The sequence below is a fragment of the Pongo pygmaeus genome, chromosome 6 (genome assembly GCF_028885625.2).
Source record: "Pongo pygmaeus isolate AG05252 chromosome 6, NHGRI_mPonPyg2-v2.0_pri, whole genome shotgun sequence".
Classification (NCBI taxonomy): Eukaryota; Metazoa; Chordata; class Mammalia; order Primates; family Hominidae; genus Pongo; species Pongo pygmaeus.
This window is the reverse complement of record NC_072379.2, coordinates 378,546-386,000: the sequence shown is the minus strand read 5'-3', so window position 1 is coordinate 386,000 and position 7,455 is coordinate 378,546. Positions and strand designations below refer to the sequence as shown.

General features: G+C 56.9%; 1 long non-coding RNA gene across 1 annotated transcript; it reads right to left on the bottom strand.

Moving 5' to 3' along the window:
• Positions 1–1,151: 1,151 nt before the first annotated feature.
• Positions 1,152–4,685, bottom strand: LOC129041415 (uncharacterized). The gene is made up of 3 exons (XR_008503863.1): positions 4,567–4,685; positions 3,605–3,701; positions 1,152–3,187 (listed from the first exon to the last, which is right to left on the bottom strand). It is a non-coding gene; the product is annotated as an uncharacterized LOC129041415 (long non-coding RNA).
• Positions 4,686–7,455: the final 2,770 nt, after the last annotated feature.

Genomic DNA, 7,455 nt, shown 5'->3' with positions numbered 1-7,455 from the left:
CCTTAGTGCGGTGAATAGAACTTCCAGCGTGTTGAATGAAAGTGGTGGGAATGGATATCCTTGTCTTGCTCCTGATCTCAGGGAAGAGCATTTGGTCTTTTACATTAAGTGAGGTTAGCTGCAGGGATTTTGTAGACGCTTGTTAGCAAGTTACGGAAGTTCCCTGCTACTTCTAATTTGCCGATAATTTTTATTAAGAATGTGTGTTGAATTATGCCAAATACATTTTCTGCATAGATTGATAAGTTTATGTCATTTTTCTCTTTTTTTAGCCTGTTAATCTGATGGATCGCACCATCTGATTTTTCAATGCTCAGCCAATCTCAAATACATTTTCTGCATAGATTGATAAAGTTATATCATTTTCCTCTTTTTTTAGCCTGTTAATCTGATGGGTTGCATCATCTGATTTTTCAGTGCTCAGTCAATCTCACATATTTGGTATGAGTCTCACTTGTTCTTGGTGTATAATTATTTTTATACGTTGTTGGATTATATTTGCTTGTATTTAGTGGAGGATTTTTGCCTCTATGTTCTTGAGAGACATTGGTCTGTAGTAGGATTTTAAAACTAGTCTTTAACTAATTTGGTGTCGGGATAGAGCCAGTTTCACAAAATAAGTGGGAGAGTGTTCCTTCCTCTCCTATGTTCTGGAAGAAATTGTGTAAAATTGGTGTTGCTCCTTTAAATGTTTGGTAAAATTCTCCAGTAAAACCATCTGGTCTGAGAGATTTCTTTTTGGGGAACTTTTAAATTATGAATTCAACCACTGTGATGGTTCCAGGGCTGTTCAGATGATCTATTTCATCTTGGTTGAGTTTTGATGGCTTATATTTTTAAAGAATTGGTCCATTTCTTCTAAGCTGTCAAACCCATGAGTATAAAGTTATTCATAGTATTTTCTTATGATCCTTTTAATGACCACAGGATTTGTAGTGATACCGCCTGTTTTATCTCTGACATTGGTGATTTGTGTCTTCTTTTTATTTTTGTCAGTCTTTCTAGTGGTTTATCAATTTTACAGATTTTCAAAGAACCAATTTATGCTGATTGATTTTCTCTGTTGTTTTCTTGTTTTCAGTTTCATTAATTTCTGTCTTTTATCATTTCCTTCCTTCTACCAGCTTCTCATTTATTTTGCTCTTCTTTCTCTAGTTTCCTGAGGCAAAAACTTAGATGATTGATTTGCAATGTTTTCTCTTTTCTAATGTTAAGTATTTGGTACTATAAATTTCCCTCTAAGCTCTGTTTCATACCACATATTTTGATGTATTTTTATTTTCACTCATTCTGTGAGTTTATGTTTTTCACCACATTTGAGAAGTATTCAGTTATTTCTTACTCAAATCCTCAGTCAGTCCTATTCTCTTCCTGAAAATCGGGTGGGTCTTTTGTTATTGTTCTACTGGTTCCTGAAGCTCTGTTCATTTTTTCTTCCTCTGTTCCCTCCTCCTTCCCTCCCTCCCTCACTTCTCCCTTTTTCCTCTCCTTTCTCCCTCCCTCTCTTCCTCCCTTCCTTCCTCCCTCCTCCTTTCCTCCCTCCTTTTCTCTCTCCATGGTTCCTATTGGGCCCATTCTTCTGCTGTGTCCTCAGGTTCACTGGCTGTGTCCTCTGCCATCTTCACTTTACTACTGAGTCCATCTTGAGAGTTTTGTTTCTGTGTTTGTAATTGTTAGCTCTGTGTATTCCCTTTGGTTCTTTCTGATAACTTCTGTGTCTTTGCTGAGGTCTTCTACTTCATTTGTTTCTGGAGAGTGCATTGCTTTGTCATGGTGCCCTGTGGTGGCAACCCTGGCTTCCTGGTCGTGTCCTCAGCCTTGAGCTGGTCCTGGCACTGGTGTCATTCATCGTCTTTTCTCATTCACGTGTGTGTCCCCCGGCTTTTGCTGTGATGAGCAGCTTTTGCTTGTATGCTGGGCATTTTGGCCCTGCTTAGAGACTCTGAGTCCTGTGGACGTACTTTATTTTCCTAGGCCACCGCCCTGTAGGTTGGCACCAGGTCCTGGCTGGTGTCATGAGCTGTAGTTCCTGACATTTTTACTCTTTGGGATGGGTGGTGCCGTCTGGGTATCCTTGGTTGATCTGGTGCTGGCAGAGTTTCCACTGGTGCTTCCTGAGGGGCCAGGGGTTTCCCAGGCCATGTGGCAGCTCTAGCTGGGGAAGGAAGTTTCTACCCCATGGCCACTTCCTGTGCCGAGCCAGCATGCTGTGGCATTCCCCTGCCAACGCCACCTGTACTTCTTGGTGGGGAGGAGGGTCTCAGGCCCATGGGGACCAAGGGGCTTTCCGGGTGTGGTTTGCTGTGCCGAGCCCCCTGCTCCAGTCCCCTGTTGCACCTGGCAGAGGAATGGGCCCCCCCCCCCAGCTACCTTTTCTTGCTAGGCTGGGAGTCAGGAAATGCCCAGCCTGGGTCTCCTCCTTCCTGTCACCCGGCTGTCTCTTCCACCTGGGCCCTGACCACTTGCATGCTTTGGAATTTTCTGTCCACTGTGCGTGCAGTTTCCTGGATTTATAGCAGGGCTTAGTGGGAGGCGCCCGGAGAAATGAGTCTTGTCTGTGCCAGGCGTCTCCTGATGTCTCTTTTTAGGCAGGACCCTGGGTAGGTCCCTTCTCAGTGCCTCAGTGTCCCCACCTGTGGGCATCCCCCACTCCCCTCTGGGTGGTTTGAGCCAGTGCCGTGAACGGCTCATCAGTCTACACAGCATGCATGCAGGCTTGTGGGGCCCCTGCCGGCGGCAATGCCATCCCGCATCTCCACACTTCATGCACTAGCTCTGCTGGCCAAAGCCCTGGACCCACCAGGAGGTTCATGAGGGCCAGGAGGGAGGGAAACTGAGGCAGCTTCAAGCTGATGGGAGGCGGGACAAAGGGGAGGCTCACTCTGGGCTGAAGGCAGGGGCCTCCTGCTGCCTCCGGGGATCCAGCACCCACCCCCAGCTCCCCTGAGCTGTGAGCAGGGGAGTGTGATCCCCCCAGGGCACAGCCTGCTGCCCCTTCCTTCTGCGTCCCCTGTCTTAGGGAGTCCTGGCCATCACCTGCCGCCTGAGTGAACGCTGTTCATGGTGCAGTCTCTGCAGATGCCGAATCCACAGGGACGCTGCCTCCCAGGCCTTGCTCAGAGGGCTGAGTGACGCTGCTGCAGGTTTGCAGAGCTGACATCCCATGGGCCACAGTCACCAGCGGGACCTGGGAGATGAGAAGGGGCAGGCGGGTGAATTTCCCTCCCTGACTCTCCCGGGGAGAGGGCTGGGGTCCCAAGTGGCTGTGGGATTGTCCCGTGTGTCTGGTAATTGGCTGTGTCTGACCCAGGAGCTCACCACCTGCTGTTTGCTCCAGTCCCCTCCCCTCCCTCCCTCTGTCCACCTGCCCCCTCCCCTCCCTCCCTCTGTCCTTCTGTCCCCTCCCCTCCCTCCCTCTGTCCTCCTGTCCCCTCCCCTCCCTCTGTCCTTCTGTCCCCTCCCCTCCCCTCCCTCTGTCCTCCTGTCCCCTCTCCTCCCTCCCTCTGTCCCCTCCCCTCCCCTCCCTCCCTCTGTCCTCCTGTCCCCTCCCTCCCTCCCTCTGTCCCCCTGTCCCCTCCTCTCCCTCTCTCTGTCCAAGCTGCACCTGCACGAAGGCATCACTCAGCAGGAGGCTTTGCTGGGGATCAGTTTTCCAGACCAGGCCCCTTGCCTGCCACTCTCCGTTCTGAGCATTGAGGATCCTGGGACTAGAAGCCACCTCCATCACCTCCCCTTCTGCACAAGAACCTGTTATAGGCCAACTCCTGTCTCCCCAAATCCACGTGTGGAGCCCTAACATCTGGGGCCTCAGTGTGTGGCCATATTTGGAAGCAGGGTTGTCGCAGCTGTTTAGACGTGGTCACAGGAGCAGGGTGGACCCAGCGACCTTATAAGACGGGAAAATTTGCGCAGAGCGGGGCGGGCCGTGGGGCACGTGGAATAAACCCTTGAGGAGGGAGGGGCGACCAGAGCCCAGAGTCGTGCTGACCTGGGGGTGGATCATCCGGGGGGGCCACCAGAGCAGCTCCTCGCCTGCCTGGAAACCACCCCAGAGGCACCTGCCGCAGCCTCCTCTCCCCACACTTCCCTCTCCAATTCCCGGAAGTTCCTGCAGCTCTCACTGTGCTCAGCTCCTTCCTGCTGAGCCACACTTTCCTACGATGCTTATCTCAGCCCAGGGTCCAAGACGGCAGGACACTGGCCCCCGCCCAGGCCACGACCCCAGAGAGGGGCTCCCAGCAGGGGCCACCCCCACCCGCTTCCTCCCCTCCCCGGCCCAGGCCAGTCTCGGGACAATGCGCCTTCCCCTTGGGCTGGGCTGGGTCCTTGGAGCGATTCGCCTTGGAGAGACTAGAACCAAAGCCAGGAGGACGCCTCCAAGGTGTCGGACGGCGCCTGCAATGCACGCCCAGCACCCAGCTGGCCCCAGTCTCCAGTCTGCTGTGAGCCAGAGCCGCGTCCTCACGTTACAGACTGGGAAACTCAAGTGCAGGTGGCCCAGCCTCCAGGGAGGAAATGAGCCCTTCTGGGGCAGCCCCTCCCCTGGGAGCCACGTGAGGCCCTCACCCCTCGCCTCCTGGTCTCCAGGCGGCCTGAGCAGGTGCCACAGTTACGCCCACTTCACAGATGAGTGGACGAGGCTCAGAGAAGCGGATGGAGGTGCCGGCATGGGGCAGGAGTCCTGTGGGGGGCCCCTCCCCTCCGGGGCAGCTCCAGAAGAGTCTGTGACAAGAGGTCCCGCCCTGGACTTTGAGCAGGCAGGACGTGGACAGCCGAGGGCTGTGAAAGCAGGAAGCTCGGGCAGTGCCTGGCTGCCCACAGCCAAGTCCTCCGAGCTCTGTGTCCTCCCCAGACCTGCTGCCCAGTGTCCTGCACCTGAGGAGCCGCACCTGAGCCTCCCTGGTCCTGGGCCGGCCTCGTCCTCCGCGCAGTACAGCTTGTAGTGTCCAGAGGCGGCCTTGGGACAGTGGCCTTGGTCGGCGGGACCCGGTCCCACCCACTGCTTTGCTATGAAGGAGCTCTCCCTGTCAGGCCACACACCGAGAGGAGTTGCCCCCAGAGACCCGTGCGACCCGGGGAAGGAGCCCGCGGTGGCAGTAGCCTGGGACCTACAGAGGGGCGGTTGGGAGCTTCTCTTGGAGAAGATACACCCCAGGCCTGGGGGTCCTGGCGCCTGCGGGGCTGTTGGGTGGGAGGGAGTGTGAGGATCCTGCTCCGTGGCAAGCACAGAGGCAGCCTGAGAGCGGCGACAGGCTGTGGGTCAGACCCTGGCATCCAGGTGGGGGAGGCTCTCACCCGGCGTGGTCCAGCCGCAGCTCTGCTGGCCTGGCTGGGTGACCAGGGCCCTTCCCTGCTCTCGGCCTTGGGGTTGTCATCTGCAAGGAGGACGTCCTCGGTTCTCTACGCTAGGACTGATGTGGGGGTCTGTTGAGACCCCAGGTGTGGAGCAGTCCCACAATTGTGAAATGGGCGTAGACGGGGCAACCTCCACACCCTCGGCCCTGGGCCGCCACGCACTGGGGCTGGGCTTGTCAGCTCCCGGGACGTGTGAGTGACCTCAGGTGGCCGGGTTCAGGAGCTGGCACTGCCGGCACCTCGCAGGGACTCGTGGCTGTCCCTGAACACCAGCGTCCTGTGTCTCTAACTCAGTTGTACCCCACGGGCTTCTTCATGAATGAAAAATAAATTAATGATGAAGATAATTGTTGCTATTCATTGTTTTCTGTGTTCCGAGCAGTGAGGATTTCCTGGTTTACTGTTCCCAGTGATTTAGGAGGTGGCTATTATTGTCTTCCCATTTCACAGATAAGAAAACTGAGGCCCGGCCGGGCATGGTGGCTAGAACCTGTAATCCCGGGACTTTAGGAGACCAAGGAGGGAGGATCGCTTGAGTCCAGGAGTGCAAGACCAGCCGGGGCAGCACAGGGAGATCCGTCTCTACAAAAAATAAAAACGTTAGCCGGGCATGGGGTGCACGCCTGTGGTCCCAGCTACCCAGGAGGCTGAGGCAGGAGGATCATTTGAGCCTGTGAGTTCCAGGCTGCAGTGAGCCGAGATCACACCCCTGCACTGTAGCCTGGGCAACAGAGGGAGATCTTGTCTCAGAAGAAAGAAGCAAACTGAGGCCCTAGGAAAGTGAGTCGCTGGCCCAAGGCCTCAGGGCTGTGAGTGAGGTTCACAGCCGGGTGTCCCACCGAGAGGGGTGTGAGCTGCTCTAACCTCTGGGATTCTGCCCAGTACCCAATGCCAGGAGCAGGGCCAGGTCCACACCTGGCGGACAGGAAGGGGCAGGTCTTTCCTGCTGTGGACAGTCACCTTTCCCTGGCCTGGCTGAGCCCGCAGAGATTCTCTCCCGCTTCCTGACGCTCTGGTCAGCCGGCATGAGGGTCAGGCTGGGGTGGGCGGAGTGCGGACGGAAGCCTCACACTCGTGCTCTCTGCTGAGCCCAGCAGAGAGAGGAGCCCCAGCCGCCTACCCGGCTCTGCTCCCCTCGGCTTCTTTTGTGCCTGGACTCAGACTTGCTGTCCTCACCGTGCTGACGGGGGCACCTGGGGTGTGGCTAGGTCGGAGGTGGCCTCGCCGGGCCTGGGTGGGGCTGTGACGGGGGCGCCAGGTCAACCACACTTCCAGCCCCCGACTCCCTCTCTGCAGAGGCTGGTTACCTGCTCTGGGGGCCTAGGCCGCCCTGGTCAGCCCATCTGTTTCCTGCTCCCTGGAGAAGGCCGTCCCGCCCTGGCCCCGGTTTCAGAAGCCCTTGGTCTCCCGCCCCTAAGGCCCCCCGGTGCCAAGTCAGGTCCCTGCCCTGAGGGTGGGAGTGGGCGGGGCTGCCTGCCCGGGTCCTGCCGTGCCCTTCCCAGCAGAGCCTCCACCTACCCCCTGCCATCCACTGCCCAGGCCGCCCCGGCTGCCTCGTCCTCTGCCACGCGCAGGGTGGGCCGGCCTCAAGCCCTGGGTGGTCAGCGCTGGTTTATTTTCCTGACGTGGGACCTGTGACGACGACGGCCTCTCCCACGGGCACAGGGGGCCACACGCTTTCCCCGTCCGAGACCCTGGCCTCAAGGTCCTCTGCCTTCCTGGAAATGCGGCTGTCACAGAGGAGGAAACTGAGGCCCAGAGAGGCGAATGCTGTGATGAACGTTCAAACGCATTGTAGGACGCCCTGGGTGTGTCCGCCGGGAGCTGCCGCCCCGCCCGCCACCCTTGCACCTCGGGGCCTGGGTCTCAGGCCTCAGAAACCCCGACTTCAGGTAGGGTTGACGGATCCAGCAAAGACACCCACCCAAAGACGCCCAGCCCAGAGGCCACCCGAGGACGGGGCTCCCAGCCATGAGCCCACCCCGGTGCCTGCTCTCCTGCTGGGGGGCACACACCCCGTCTCCACCCACCGTCTGGCTGTTCCCTGGGGGCCAGCCTGTGTCTCATGCCCTCCGGGCCGCAGAAGTGCCCCTCTGTCCC